This window comes from Sciurus carolinensis, chromosome 14 (assembly GCF_902686445.1).
Source record: "Sciurus carolinensis chromosome 14, mSciCar1.2, whole genome shotgun sequence".
Lineage (NCBI taxonomy): Eukaryota > Metazoa > Chordata > Mammalia > Rodentia > Sciuridae > Sciurus > Sciurus carolinensis.
Window position 1 is genome coordinate 45,626,061 of NC_062226.1, and position 14,273 is coordinate 45,640,333.

Consider the following 14,273-nt stretch of genomic DNA (forward strand, 5'->3'; position numbering starts at 1 on the left):
CAACAATTGAAAGAACAATTTGACTATCATCATGATTTCCAGCAAAGTTTAGCACTAAATTCAGCATTTTATTCTTGGTCTTTTAACTAACTAAAACACAAATAAACAACTACCATAAGTATTAACTTGTTCATTTGTTTAATGTTGTATGTATCCACTATTTATCTAACTTTTATTAAATATTAGTCATTAAATGATGTGTTAAGGAAGTAGACTTTCTCATCTGGCTATTGTGGAGATGCTCATGGAAGACCAATATTTTGATCAATACATTCAGAAAAACTGTATAAAAGTTTTTAAAATCTGATCGAAAAGATCAGATTTCTGCAGAGACAAATGCAATAGTGGGGGTTTGAAGAGAGGGGAGCAAGGTTATTTTACCCCTTCAGGATATCTATTTGTCTTCGGCCTTGGGAAGGGAAGCTGAGAAGCAAGGCAAATGACCAGAACCGAAGCAGATAAACTGAGTAGGTTTGGACAATCACATGAGGCTAGTGGGTAGTTTTCACTGGAAGCATCAAGTTAGTACTTGAGTACAAGGATTGCTGAGAGTTCAGAGATGGAGTGAAGGGATACTAACTACACTCTGGGTATTTCCCTTGGAGGGATATATTGAATCTTTGCTATGAGGTGAACATAGCAATAGCCTAAGAGGCAAAACAGAAAGCTGCTGCCAGGAACAGAAGAATCTTCAGCAAACTCAGGTAGCTAAGGAAGCAATGACTGGGCTCTGGTCCTGCCAACAAAGGGAGCAGTTAGTCAACACTCCAGGCTCTCAGCTGGAGATCCCTTAGAGTCACATCTTAGGAATGGGGGTGAGGGGGTAAATGGAATGTAGTTGAGCCTTATGAACACTATACATTAACCATTAATTCAATTGATCTTGAATGGATTAAGGTGATCTGACTCTACTCAAGCTGCCTTCCAAAGGAAGGTTAGTCGTTGATGGAGAAAAGAATATGGCCCAGAGATTACACTGTCTGAAATATAATTTTTCATACGCAGCCAGAAACTTCTATGCACACTAAGACATATGAAAGAGGGGAGGGGAAACAGACATCAAAACTGCCATGGGTTGAATGGTATTCGCTAGCCAAATTTATATGTTGAAGCTGACTCCTGGAAATGTCTCATTTTTGGAGATAAACCCTATAAAGAAGAAACTAAGTTTAAATAAGTTTTAAAAAAGGTATATCCCTGATCCAATGAGATTAGTGCCCTTATTAAGAAGAGAAGCTAGAGCATTTCTCTCTCCTCCTCTTCCCCTCTTGTTCCCTCTATGGGAATGCAGTGGCCACATGCATGCACAGCAAGAAGGTAGTGCTCTAAAGACTGGAAAGCACCAGGAGCCAAATCAGGAGGCACTTTGACCTTGAACTTCCCAGCTTCCAGAACATTGAGTAATAAAGTTCTATTGTTTAAGCCAGGCAGCCAGAAATGCTTTCTTACTGAGGCCTGAGCAGACTAATTCAAAACATATCACAAATAATCCAGTGCACTTTTGATGCACAGCTTAGTTTTTGACAACAGATGGCAGGGGACAGCTGTCCATATTTCAGGAGCTGTTTGTGTGGCATCCTCCTCTCTGGTGTTTTATCCCATAAATTCCAGCTGCTTCAGCCTAGCCAAACTGTAATATCAGGTCCTAACTCTGAGCAGGACTGCCGTAATATTCTTTCTTGCATCATTTTCTGAAAATTGCCACAAGGAAGAAAGCTGGAAATTCAACAGGAGGCATGTAACTTGTTTCAGGAATCACATCACAGCATCACTTACTTGAAGTAATTTCTAAAAGCAGGTGTTTCACTGACTTTGCTCTAAGTTGTTTACTGTGGGCTTGAAACTTCTATACTAGTTTCTTCTGGTCAGAAGGTGAATTCTCCCTATTCATGTTAAGAACTTTACTTAAATCTAATAAGACCTATCTGTAAAACTCCAGCAAGAATCATGTTAAGAGTAAAACATAGGCTACAGAGATTGAGAAACAGAGGACAAGGATAACTGCTATAATTGTTTCATTTGGAGGTTCTCACCATTCAATAATACCTGATTAAAAAATCAAATAACTGGGAATAATTCTAAGAAGAGTGATACAATACCTCAATAAAGAAAGGTATAAAATAATCTTGACAAAAATGTAAAGGCCTAAGAAACACATTTCTATTTTATAGATTATGACTCAGAAATTTTAAAATTTAGTTCTTCCTAAATTAATATATAATGGGTTCTATTTAATTCTAATGATTATGTTACTATGAAGACAAAAATAGAGAAAAATCTAGAAGTAAGAAGAATGAAACATTTACCCTTTCAGATTTTCAGATTTATTACAAAACTATGGTCATTGAGGCAGTATATTTGGCATGAAGATATGCAAAGAAAATAAATAAACAAAATGGAAATTTCAAAAACATATCCACATACATTTATAGTAATATTATTCATAACAGCAAAAGTATGGAAACAAACCAAATGTTTACCAATAAACATAGATGTTATATAGAGATAAAATATGTATATGGATAAAATCATGGTATATTCATACAAAGGAAATGCTAAATTCATGAAGGGAAACAAACTAATGATATATAAACAACATGAATATAGCTCATAAACATACACTAAGCAAAAGAAGTCAGACACAAAAGAATACCTGACAAATGATAGCATTTATATATAGTTTAAACACTGGCGATACTAACATATGGTGATGGAAATCAGGGCGGTGGCCACCTTTGGCATGAGATGGTCACTGGGAAAGGACATGAGAAAGGATTTTGGATGCTGAGTATGTTTTGAAACTTCTTTAAGTGGTAGTTTCCAACAGTGCTCATAGTCCTAAATATTCATCAAGTTCTATACTTGTGAAATTTTATACTTTATGAAAATACCTGTATATTCATAAAAATTTATCTGTATATATTATACTACAACAAAGTTCATAAAAGCACAGTTATGCAAAGGTATTATCAGAGTAGAAAGAACTTGTACAAGAAACTCACAATCTTCAGTGGTATATAAATCCATTATAAAATTACAAATAAATGATTGTTTTATAGAATATGATCAGTTCCACTTTAATGAAATGGGCAATGATAAAAAATTTTAGAGAAAAGCTTAAATATGAGATAGAACTGAAAAGAAAGGTGATTCATCAGCAAAATGTGGAGGGCTTGGTCTTTCCAGCAAGGAAATTAGCATTCAGTCCCCCAAATCGGTTAAATATGTAAGAAAATTGACAGCAATCATATTTGTTTGGATTATAATCAATAATATGAAATTAAGTTGCAAAGTTGTCCTTTGGTTTTCTTGAGAATTTGGTTCCAGGATCCTTCAGTAATATTGCAGATGCTCAGGTGCTTGTGTAAAATGGGATACTGTTTACTTATAATCCATGCACATCCTCCTACGTAGTTTAAATGACCACTAGATTACTTCTGATTCTTAACACAATATAAATGCCATGTAAATATTGTACTGTTTTATTTAGGAAATAATGGTAAGAAAGACAAGCCTATATACATTTAGTACAGATGCATTTTTTTTCACAATATTTTATATTCTTGGTTGATTGAATCCACACATGTGGCACCCCTGGATACGGAGAGCTGACTGTATTAAAGCTAGATCTTTAATGACTTCAAGTAACAGAGTAAGGAATTTGAATTTCTGTAGACGCTGGGGAGCCATTTCACATTTATGAGCAGGAAAAAGTTATGATCAAAATTATGCTCCAGAAAAATAAATCCATTGACCTAAAGATTATTGGAAGGAGAAGAGAATTGATGTAGCAAGGAAACATAAATGGATATTATGAAAATCTAATTCATTTTTATTTAACAAACATTTATTAAAGGTCTACCAACTGGTTCAGGAAAAAATTAGTGAACATCTTCATTAGACCACTCTAGTGTGGAGGTGGTAAGTGGGGTAAATGAGATCTTTATTAAAGAACAATTTGGAAAATTACTGAATACTAGAAATAAAAATTTATGGCACTGTATGAGTTAAGGATACCTACAGTTGCCATCAAAGAAATCTCCATGGAGGATCCAAGATGGCGGCCTAGAGGGAGACTGCACCCCCTGTCACTCCAGAACCCAGGAGTTAAGAAGGGGAGGCATTGAGAGACTGGGACTGAAATAGAGCCACGGGTGAGTCTGCCCACTGGGTAAAGCTCGGCCCGGGGGGGCAGGCCCAGATAGAGGTGGCTTATCGGAACCGGGCAGGGCAGCTAGAGTCATCCACAGGCAGCCCTGCACACTCCGGCGGTGGGCCCCGCCCACACAGCCAGCTTCTCCAGGTTCTCGGAACGGAACTGGCCCGCTGGTGAGAGCCTGTCTGACCAGAACAAGCTCCGAGTCCCGGAGCCAGTGCAGCTCAGCGTACTCTGGCACACAAGCAGATTCAGGGTCCAGACAGGGCAGCCAGAGACTTCCCCAAGTAGTCTGGACCCCTGCGCTGGGAGGTGCCGTTCAAGGCTAGCCTCTCGGAGCTGACCGCCCAGTGAGAGACTTTCTACATAGAACCAGCCACAAGCCCCCGAACCAACGGAGAGCCTCGATCCCCAAACAGCCTCTGGGATCAGGGCAGGGCAGCCAGACACCTCTTCAGGCGGCTCTGCCCACTCCGGCTGCAGGCTCTCTTCTCGGGGCGATCCAAGATGGCGGCCTAGAGGGAGACTGCACCCCCTGTCGCTCCAGAACCCAGGAATTAAGAAGGGGAGGCATTGAGAGACTGGGACTGAAATAGAGCCACGGGTGAGTCTGCCCACTGGGTAAAGCTCGGCCCGGGTGGCAGGCCCAGATAGAGGTGGCTTATCGGAGCCAGGCAGGGTAGCTAGAGTCTTCCCAAGGTAGCCTTCCACACTCCGGCAGTAAGCTCCTCCCACACGGCCAGCTGCACGGTGCACGCCCACAGTGAGAGCATTTCAGCACAGAGCCAGTTCTAAATCGTGGAAACAGTAGGGGGCTAGGGGCAGTTTTCTTCAGATACGCTGCTTTATCAGATTCCTCCAAGACATCAGGCTACTGAAGGCTGGGAGGTGATACACTGGAAATCTACAGGGACACTATAAGCCAATAGCGGAAAACTGCAATATCTCTGGGTCCCACTGACAACTGACCAATATGAGAAAACAAGGGAAGAAAATGTCCCAAACAAACCTAGATACTACATCAATAAAACCCAATGACAGCACAGCAGAAGAAATGTCAGAAAGGGAGTTCAGAATGTACGTAATTAAAACGATCAGGGAAGCAAATGAGGAGATGAAAGAGCAAATGCAGGCATTGAAGGAGGAGATGAAAGAGCAAATGCAGGCATTAAATGATCGCACCAATCAACAGTTAAAAGACCAAATACGGGAAGCAAGAGATCATTTCAATAAAGAGTTAGAGATACTGAAAAAAAACCAAACTGAAATACTTGAAATGAAGGAAACAATAAACCAAGTTAAAAACTCCATAGAAAGCATAACCAATAGAATGCAGCACCTGGAAGACAGAACCTCAGACATTGAAGACAAATTATTTAATCTTGAAAGCAAAGTTGGCCAAACAGAAAAGATGGTAAGAAATCATGAACAGAATCTACAAGAATTATGGGATATCATGAAAAGGCCAAATTTAAGAATTATTGGGATTGAGGAAGGCTTAGAGAAACAAACCAAAGGAATGAACAACCTATTCAATGAAATAATATCAGAAAATTTCCCAAATCTGAAGAATGAAATGGAAAACCAAATACAAGAGGCTTATAGAACTCCAAACATACAAAATTACAACAGACCCACACCAAGGCACATTATTATGAAAATACCTAACATACAAAATAAAGACAGAATATTAAAGGCCGCGAGAGAAAAGAATCAAATTACATTCAGAGGGAAACCAATAAGAATATCAGCAGATTTTTCAATCCAGACCCTAAAAGCCAGAAGGGCCTGGAACAACATATACCAAGCCCTGAAAGAAAACGGATGCCAACCAAGAATCTTATACCCAGCAAAACTTACCTTCAAATTTGACGATGAAATAAGATCCTTCCATGATAAACAAAAGCTAAAGGAATTTACAAAAAGAAAGCCAGCATTACAGAACATTCTCAGCAAAATATTCCATGAGGAAGAGATGAAAAACAACGATGCAAATCAGCAACAGGAGGCGCTAGCCTAAAGGAATAGCCAAATAAAGGAGAAACCAAATCATGCCAAAAACAAATATGAGTCAATTGACTGGGAATACAAATCATATCACAATAATAACCCTGAATGTTAATGGCCTGAATTCATCAATCAAAAGACACAGACTGGCAGATTGGATTAAAAAGAAAAATCCAACAATATGCTGCCTGCAAGAGACTCACCTCATAGAAAGAGAAACCCATAGACTAAAGGTGAAAGGATGGGGAAAAACATACCATGCACACGGACACAGCAAAAAAGCTGGAGTATCCATCCTCATCTCAGATAATGTGGACTTCAAACCAAAACTAGTCAGAAGGGATAAAGAAGGACATTACATGCTGCTTAAGGGAAGCATAAATCAGCAAGACATAACAATCATAAATATCTATGCCCCGAACATTGGCTCATCCACGTACGTCAAACAAATCCTTCTCAATTACAGAAATCAAATAGACCACAACACAATCATACTAGGCGATTTTAACACACCTCTCTCACCACTGGATAGATCGTCCAAACAAAAATTGAATAAAGAAACTATAGATCTCAACAACACAGTCAGCAATTTAGACTTAACGGACATATATAGAATATACCATCCAACAAAGAACGAATACACTTTCTTCTCAGCAGCACATGGATCCTTCTCTAAAATAGACCATATTTTATGCCACAAAGCTACTATTAGCAAATACAAGAAGATAGAGATACTACCTTGTACTCTATCAGATCATAATGGATTGAAATTAGAAATAAATGACAGAATAAAAAACAGAAACTTCTCCAATACTTGGAGACTAAATAATACACTATTATACGATGAATGGATAACAGAAGACATCAGGAGGGAAATAAAAAAATTCTTAGAAGTAAACGAGAACAAAGACACATCATATCAAAATCTCTGGGACACTATGAAAGCAGTACTTAGAGGAAGATTTATTTCATGGGGTGCATTCAAAAAAAGAAGTAGAAATCAACAAATAAACGACTTAACACTACAGCTCAAAGCGCTAGAAAAAGAAGAGCAGACCAATACCAAAAGTAGTAGAAGACAGGAAATAGTTAAAATCAGAGCCGAAATCAACGAAATTGAAACAAAAGAAACAATTGGAAAAATTAACAAAATAAATAGTTGGTTCTTTGAAAAAATAAATAAAATTGATAAACCCTCAGCCACACTAACAAAGAGAAAGAGGGAGAAAACTCAAATTACTAAAATTCGGAATGAACAAGGAAACATCACAACAGACACGAGTGAAATACAAAACATAATTAGAAGCTATTTCGAAAATCTATACTCCAACAAAACAGAAAACCTCGAAGACATCAACAAATTTCTAGAGACATATGAATTACCTAAACTGAACGAGGAGGACATACACAACCTAAATAAACCAATTTCAAACAATGAAATAGAAGAGGTCATCAAAAGCCTACCAACAAAGAAAAGTCCAGGACCAGATGGGTTCTCAGCCGAGTTCTACAAAACCTTTAAAGAAGAGCTCATTCCAATACTCCTCAAACTATTCCATGAATAGAAGAGGAGGGAACCCTCCCAAACTCGTTCTATGAAGCCAATATCACCCTGATACCTAAACCAGACAGAGACACATCGAGGAAGGAAAATTTCAGACCAATATCCTTAATGAACATCGATGCAAAAATTCTCAACAAAATTTTAGCAAATCGCATACAAATATATATTAAAAAGATAGTGCACCACGATCAAGTGGGTTTTATCCCAGGGATGCAAGGTTGGTTCAACATTCGGAAATCAATAAATGTCATTCACCATATCAACAGACTTAAAGTTAAGAATCACATGATTATTTCAATAGATGCAGAAAAAGCATTCGATAAAATACAGCATCCCTTCATGCTCAAAACACTAGAAAAAATTGGGGTAGTGGGAACATTCCTAAACATTATAAAGGCAATCTACGCTAAGCCCATGGCTAATATCATTCTAAATGGTGAAAAACTGAAAGCGTTCCCCCTAAAACTGGAACAAGGCAGGGATGCCCTCTTTCACCACTTCTATTCAACATCGTCCTTGAGACTCTAGCCAGAGCAATCAGACAAACCAAAGAAATTAAAGGGATACGAATAGGAAAAGAAGAACTCAACCTATCCCTGTTTGCTGATGACATGATTATATATTTAGAGGAACCTGGAAATTCCACCAGAAAACTTTTAGAACTCATAAGTGAATTCAGTAAAGTAGCAGGTTACAAGATCAATGCTCATAAATCCAATGCATTTTTATACATAAGTGATGAATCTTCAGAAAGAGAAATTAGGAAAACTACCCCATTCACAATAGCATCGAAAAAAATAAAATACTTGGGAATCAATCTCACAAAAGAGGTGAAAGACCTCTACAATGAGAACTACAGAACACTAAAGAAAGAAATTCAAGAAAACCTTAGAAGATGGAAAGATCTCCCATGTTCCTGGATCGGCAGAATTAATATCGTCAAAATGGCTATACTACCTAAAGTGCTATACAGATTCAATGCAATTCCAATTAAAATCCCAATGATGTACCTTGCAGAAATAGAGCAAGCAATTATGAAATTCATCTGGAAGAATAAATAACCTAGAATAGCTAAAGCAATCCTCAGTAGCAAGAGCGAAGCAGGGGGTATTGCAATACCAGATCTTCAACTCTACTACAAAGCAATAGTAACAAAAACGGCATGGTATTGGTACCAAAATAGACAGGTAGATCAATGGTACAGAATAGAGGACATGGACACAAACCCAAATAAATACAATTTTCTCATACTAGACAAAGGTTCCAACAATATGCAATGGAGAAAAGATAGCCTCTTCAACAAATGGTGCTGGGAAAACTGGAAAACCATATGCAATAGAATGAAATTAAACCCCTATCTCTCACCCTACACAAAACTCAACTCAAAATGGATCAAGGACCTTGGAATCAGACCAGAGACCCTGCATCTTATAGAAGAAAAAGTAGGTACAAATCTTCAACTTGTTGGCTAGGATCAGACTTCCTTAACAGGACTCCCATAGCACAAGAAATAAAAGCAAGAATCAACAACTGGGATAGATTTAAACTAAAAGCTTTCTCTCAGCAAAGGAAACTATCAGAAATGTGAAGAGAGAGCCTACAGAGTGGGAGAATATTTTTGCCAACCATACCTCAGATAGAGCGCTAATTTCCAGAATCTATAAAGAACTCAAAAAACTCTACACGAAGAATACAAATAATCCAACCAACAAATGGGCTAAGGAAATGAACAGACACTTCACAGAAGAAGATATACAAGTAATCAACAGATATATGAAAAAATGTTCAACATCCCTAGTAATAAGAGAAACGCAAATCAAAACTACCCTAAGATTTCATCTCACCCCAATTAGAATGGCGATTATCAAGAATACAAGCAACAATAGGTGTTGGCGAGGATGTGGTGAAAAAGGAACACTCATACATTGCTGGTGGGGTTGCAAATTAGTGCAGCCACTCTGGAAAGCAGTGTGGAGATTCCTCAGAAAGCTTGGAATGGAAACACCATTTGACCCAGCTATCCCACTCCTTGGCCTATACCCAAAGGACTTAAAATCAGCATACTACAGAGATACAGCCACATCAATGTTCATTGCTGCTCAATTCACCATAGCCAGATTGTGGAACCAACCTAGATGCCCTTCAGTTGATGAATGGATAAAGAAACTGTGGCATATTTATACAATGGAATATTACTCCGCAATGAAGAATGATAAAATTATGGCATTTGTAGGCAAATGGTCGAAATTGGAGAATATCATGCTAAGTGAGATAAGCCAATCTCAAAAAACTAAAGGACGAATGATCTCGCTGATAAGCGGATGAGGACATATAATGGGGGTGGGAGGGGTTAGCATTAGGTTTAGGGTTAGGTTTAGAGTTAGGCTAAGGAGAGCGGTAAGAATCAAGGAAAGAAGGACTGTATAAAGGGAAAAGGGTGGGAGGGGTGGGGGGGAAGGGAAAAAAAAGAAACATCATTACCCTATGTAAACCTAAAAAAATAAATAAAAAAAATAAATAAATAAAAAAAAAAAAAAAAAAAAAAGAAATCTCCATAAATAGTAGCCTGAATATGTAGCACTTTAATTTTCTTACATAATTATAAGACTATACATAGACACTGCTAATACTAGTTTAGTTTCTCAACAATGCCATAACACCCACATTTTTTCAGCTTTACGGAGGTAGAATTGTTAAATAACAATTGTCTATATTTGAGCTATGCATGTGATATTTGATACATGTATGCAATGTGAAATGATTTCGACAATCAAGTTAATTAACATGCCCATCACCTCACATAGTTATCTTTCTGTGTGTGTGTGTGTGTGTGTGTGTGTGTGTGTGTATGTGGTGAAAATTTTTAAATGTACTTTTTTAGCAAATTTCAAGTAGACAACATATTAAATTTCATGATCATGCTGTTCCTTAGATTCTCAAAGCTTATTCATCTTACAACCAGAAGTTTGTATCCTTTTAATTCACATCTTTTCATTTCCTCCACCCATGAACGCCCAGATTTTTCAGCTTTCCTCCAACATTTTGAAGCTGCAGTCTCCCATGTGTATGTGTCAGGCTTCATGGTCACAATATATCTGCCATATCTTCATCACAGCTCTTTGGTCAAGGAAGTTAGGGGCAACGACGGTGTCAGACAATTCTGTAAACTTTTTGTAAGAAAGAAAAGGCATTTTTAGAAATCCTCCCTCAGATTCCCTTACTGATAGTGACTGGATCATGAGTCTAATCCCAGTTGTAATGGAGACTGTGATAAGTGAGAAAGAGAACAGGATATATATGACACAATACCCCAGGCTCAACATGTTGCCACTCATAAAATCCACATTACAAAGTAGCGATCTTGTTAACAAAGATTGAGTGGAAAACTAAGAGTACTCTTAACAGAATTTTTCATAGGTCACAACACATTGGATACATATTGAATATGAGATGGTGCCTGCTCTTAGAGGGCATATGTGATAGCTGTGGCAAAGTCATAGGTACCCATAAGAAAGAACTACACTTTAATACAGAATTAAGAATGTCTACATAATGTATGGACTTATTTTTCATTTGTTTGTATATTTTAAATTAAGCTATTTATTATGGTTTAGATATTAGGTGTCCCCCAAAAGTTCATGAGTGAGACAATGCAAAAAAGTTCAGAGCTGAGATGATTGGGTTATGAGATTCCCACCTAGTTAATGCATTAGTCCACAGATAGGGATTAACTGGGTGGTACCTGCAAACAGGTAGGTTATGACAGGAGGAAGTGAGTAACTGGGGCTATGTCTTTGGGAGTATATATTTTGTCTGTGGTAAGGGAAGTATCTCTGCTTCCTGATGGTCATGTCCTGAGCCGTCTTCCTCCAACACAGTCTTCTACTTCACCCAGAGCCCCAAGGAATGGCGCCAGCTGTCTGTGGACTGAGACTTCTGAAACTTTGAGTGCCAAATAAGCTTTTGCTTCTTAAAATTGTTCTTGTCAGCTCTTTTGGTCACAGTGATGGAAAGCTGACTAAAATACTAGTCATTCTTTTCTCCCCAAATACTGTCTTCAACCACATACAGTGCAAAAGTTAAAATAAAAATGGTCAATAGAATCACTATAAATAATGGAAAAGGAGTGGAGAAATAGATGTGACCTGAAATTATGTGGAATGAGTCCTGCATTTCATGACCACCTCACTGAATATAAGGTTAGGAAAGGATTTCTTCATCTTTTGACCTTTTTACAGTAAATAATTTTATTTTAAGAAATAAAACTTCCCAGCTCTGAAAACAAGAATGATATGAATATAACATTTTGTACTTTATATGAGAAATATTAATAGAAGAAAAATAAAAGTTATGCCCTTGAAGAGAAAGCTTCCTACAAGCTAAGTTTTCAAGTGTAATTTCCCATTTTTTTTCCACAGGGTTCATTACCTGAACCTGATCATTTATTATTTTTTTAAATGATCTTAAAGTTTCAATATAGCTAGTTTTTCATTTGCAAACTTTTCAAGATTTCTTTAATGCACCTTTCCTTGAAATAGGGACCATTTTTCCTTGAAGTTGTGTTTTCCCACCACATTTCTATAGTTCTCTAAGGTCAGTTGGTAATACTTTAGAGTAAATGCATATTTGAGATGAAAATAGGAACATTGTGCTTTTTCCTCAACAGTGATTCTAAAAGAAACACTACTATTCTACAGACGGAAGATTTTGCTATTATCTCTAAAATTTGCAATGAGAAAATTCAACCTCAAATGGTTTTTGACTTTTTGTTCTGATATTTCAAAGTACACAGCATGGTATCTTCTACATCTTGGGTCATTCAATGGATAATTGGTGTTCTCATGAACAAAAATAGTTGAAACAACATTATACTGGTACATCATTTCTTATTAGCTAAATGTCAGGATAGAGTTAAACCTGGAAAAATAAAAGAATAGCACACCAATGATGTTATTTTTTTTAAGTATTAGAAGCTTCAAGCAACCTTTGGAAAATGGAGGGTCAGAGCTAATGCATAATTTTATCATGGACTTTGTGCCTGAATGGTATATGGTTGATTTTTAAAATATTCATATCCTTTGAGACAAATTGAACAAGAAGTTGCATTGGGTATTCTACTTTCAGAATTGAGGAGGCTGATTTCTATTCCTGCTAGACAAATAGATGGCAGCCACCCTTCTTCACAGAGGTAGTCCACAATGATACTTGAATCAGATCAAGAATTTCTCCACAGCAATGTTTGGTATCTGCTAAGATATTTGGGAAATAAACAATTTGAAATCCTAAATTTCTATACAGTAGTTTATGGGAAAAAATAATGGTAAGTGGTCATCAACTGATTTGACCTTGGCAGAGTGCAAGTATGGTTACTGATGTAACTGCATTCATAAGTTTGATATACTCCTCAGTGCATTGTATTATACTATTAAGTGTAAAAATTTTTAACCAATTTTTAATGGAGTAGAACAGGGAGATGTGGCCAATAGAAAGAGGTAATAAGTATACTTCTGAAATTTTGAACCCATATGTAAGTAAGATAATGATGTTTTACACATAAATAGAAGAGTAAGAAAAAGAGTGTTTAGGCCATTTCAGAATTGCCTATCTGCAATGCAATATGGAATGCTCACTTGGGAATTGTTGGAAATCTGAAATAAATAGAAACTATTAAAATGTGCAAGACAGTATGTACCATATTTTAAGACATTTAGTGGAAAGTAGTCATCCAGATGGCATTCTAGAAAGGTAGGGAGAGGTTCAGCTCAGGTCACCTCAGCCTGGGCTGGCTCAGTGTGTTCCTGCTTTACTCTTCACCTCCCACTAATTTCCTGTCTTTATTTGCCTTCAGACCTCTGGCTTCATATTCCACCCCCAATCCTGAACTTACATCCCTGTACCTGACAGTCAATTAAACATTGCTGGCCTCCTAGACCTGTCTCAGCATTATGCTCCCCTTATGAGCATGTGATCTAACTTGTCTATGGGGAACTTGGACAGGAAATATCTATCCTTTACTTTTTAGGAGGAGAAAAGTATGGTGTCTGATAATACCTTTATAGTAAGACCATGTTTCCCCAAAATAGCACTTATATACGTCTGTAAACAATGCAATTATTCAAGCTCTACTTCATATGGTGTGCAAATGCATATACCTTAAGGAAAGATATTACTTAGAACTCTAGCTATGAATTGCAGTGCTCCTGTGACTTACTTCAGAATCCAAGGGTGTGGAAGGAGCTTTTGAAAAAACAAATTATATTTGCTAATACATACTGAATATGTACCATGTATCATACATTGTCCTAAAACCTTTTGTAGGAAAAGTTACAGCAGTAAGAGTATCTGGAAAATTGAATTTCTGGTTGGTTTCCTGTCTCAAAATTATGACAATAAGATTAACAATTGAATAAGTATCACTTAAATTTACATATTTCAACATCATAAAATATTTTTAAAATTTATATTTTTGAAACCTTGTGTTAGTTTTTTTTTTTTTTTTTTTTTCCCAATCTGCATTGCACGAAATCTATAAGTAAATAGATTTGG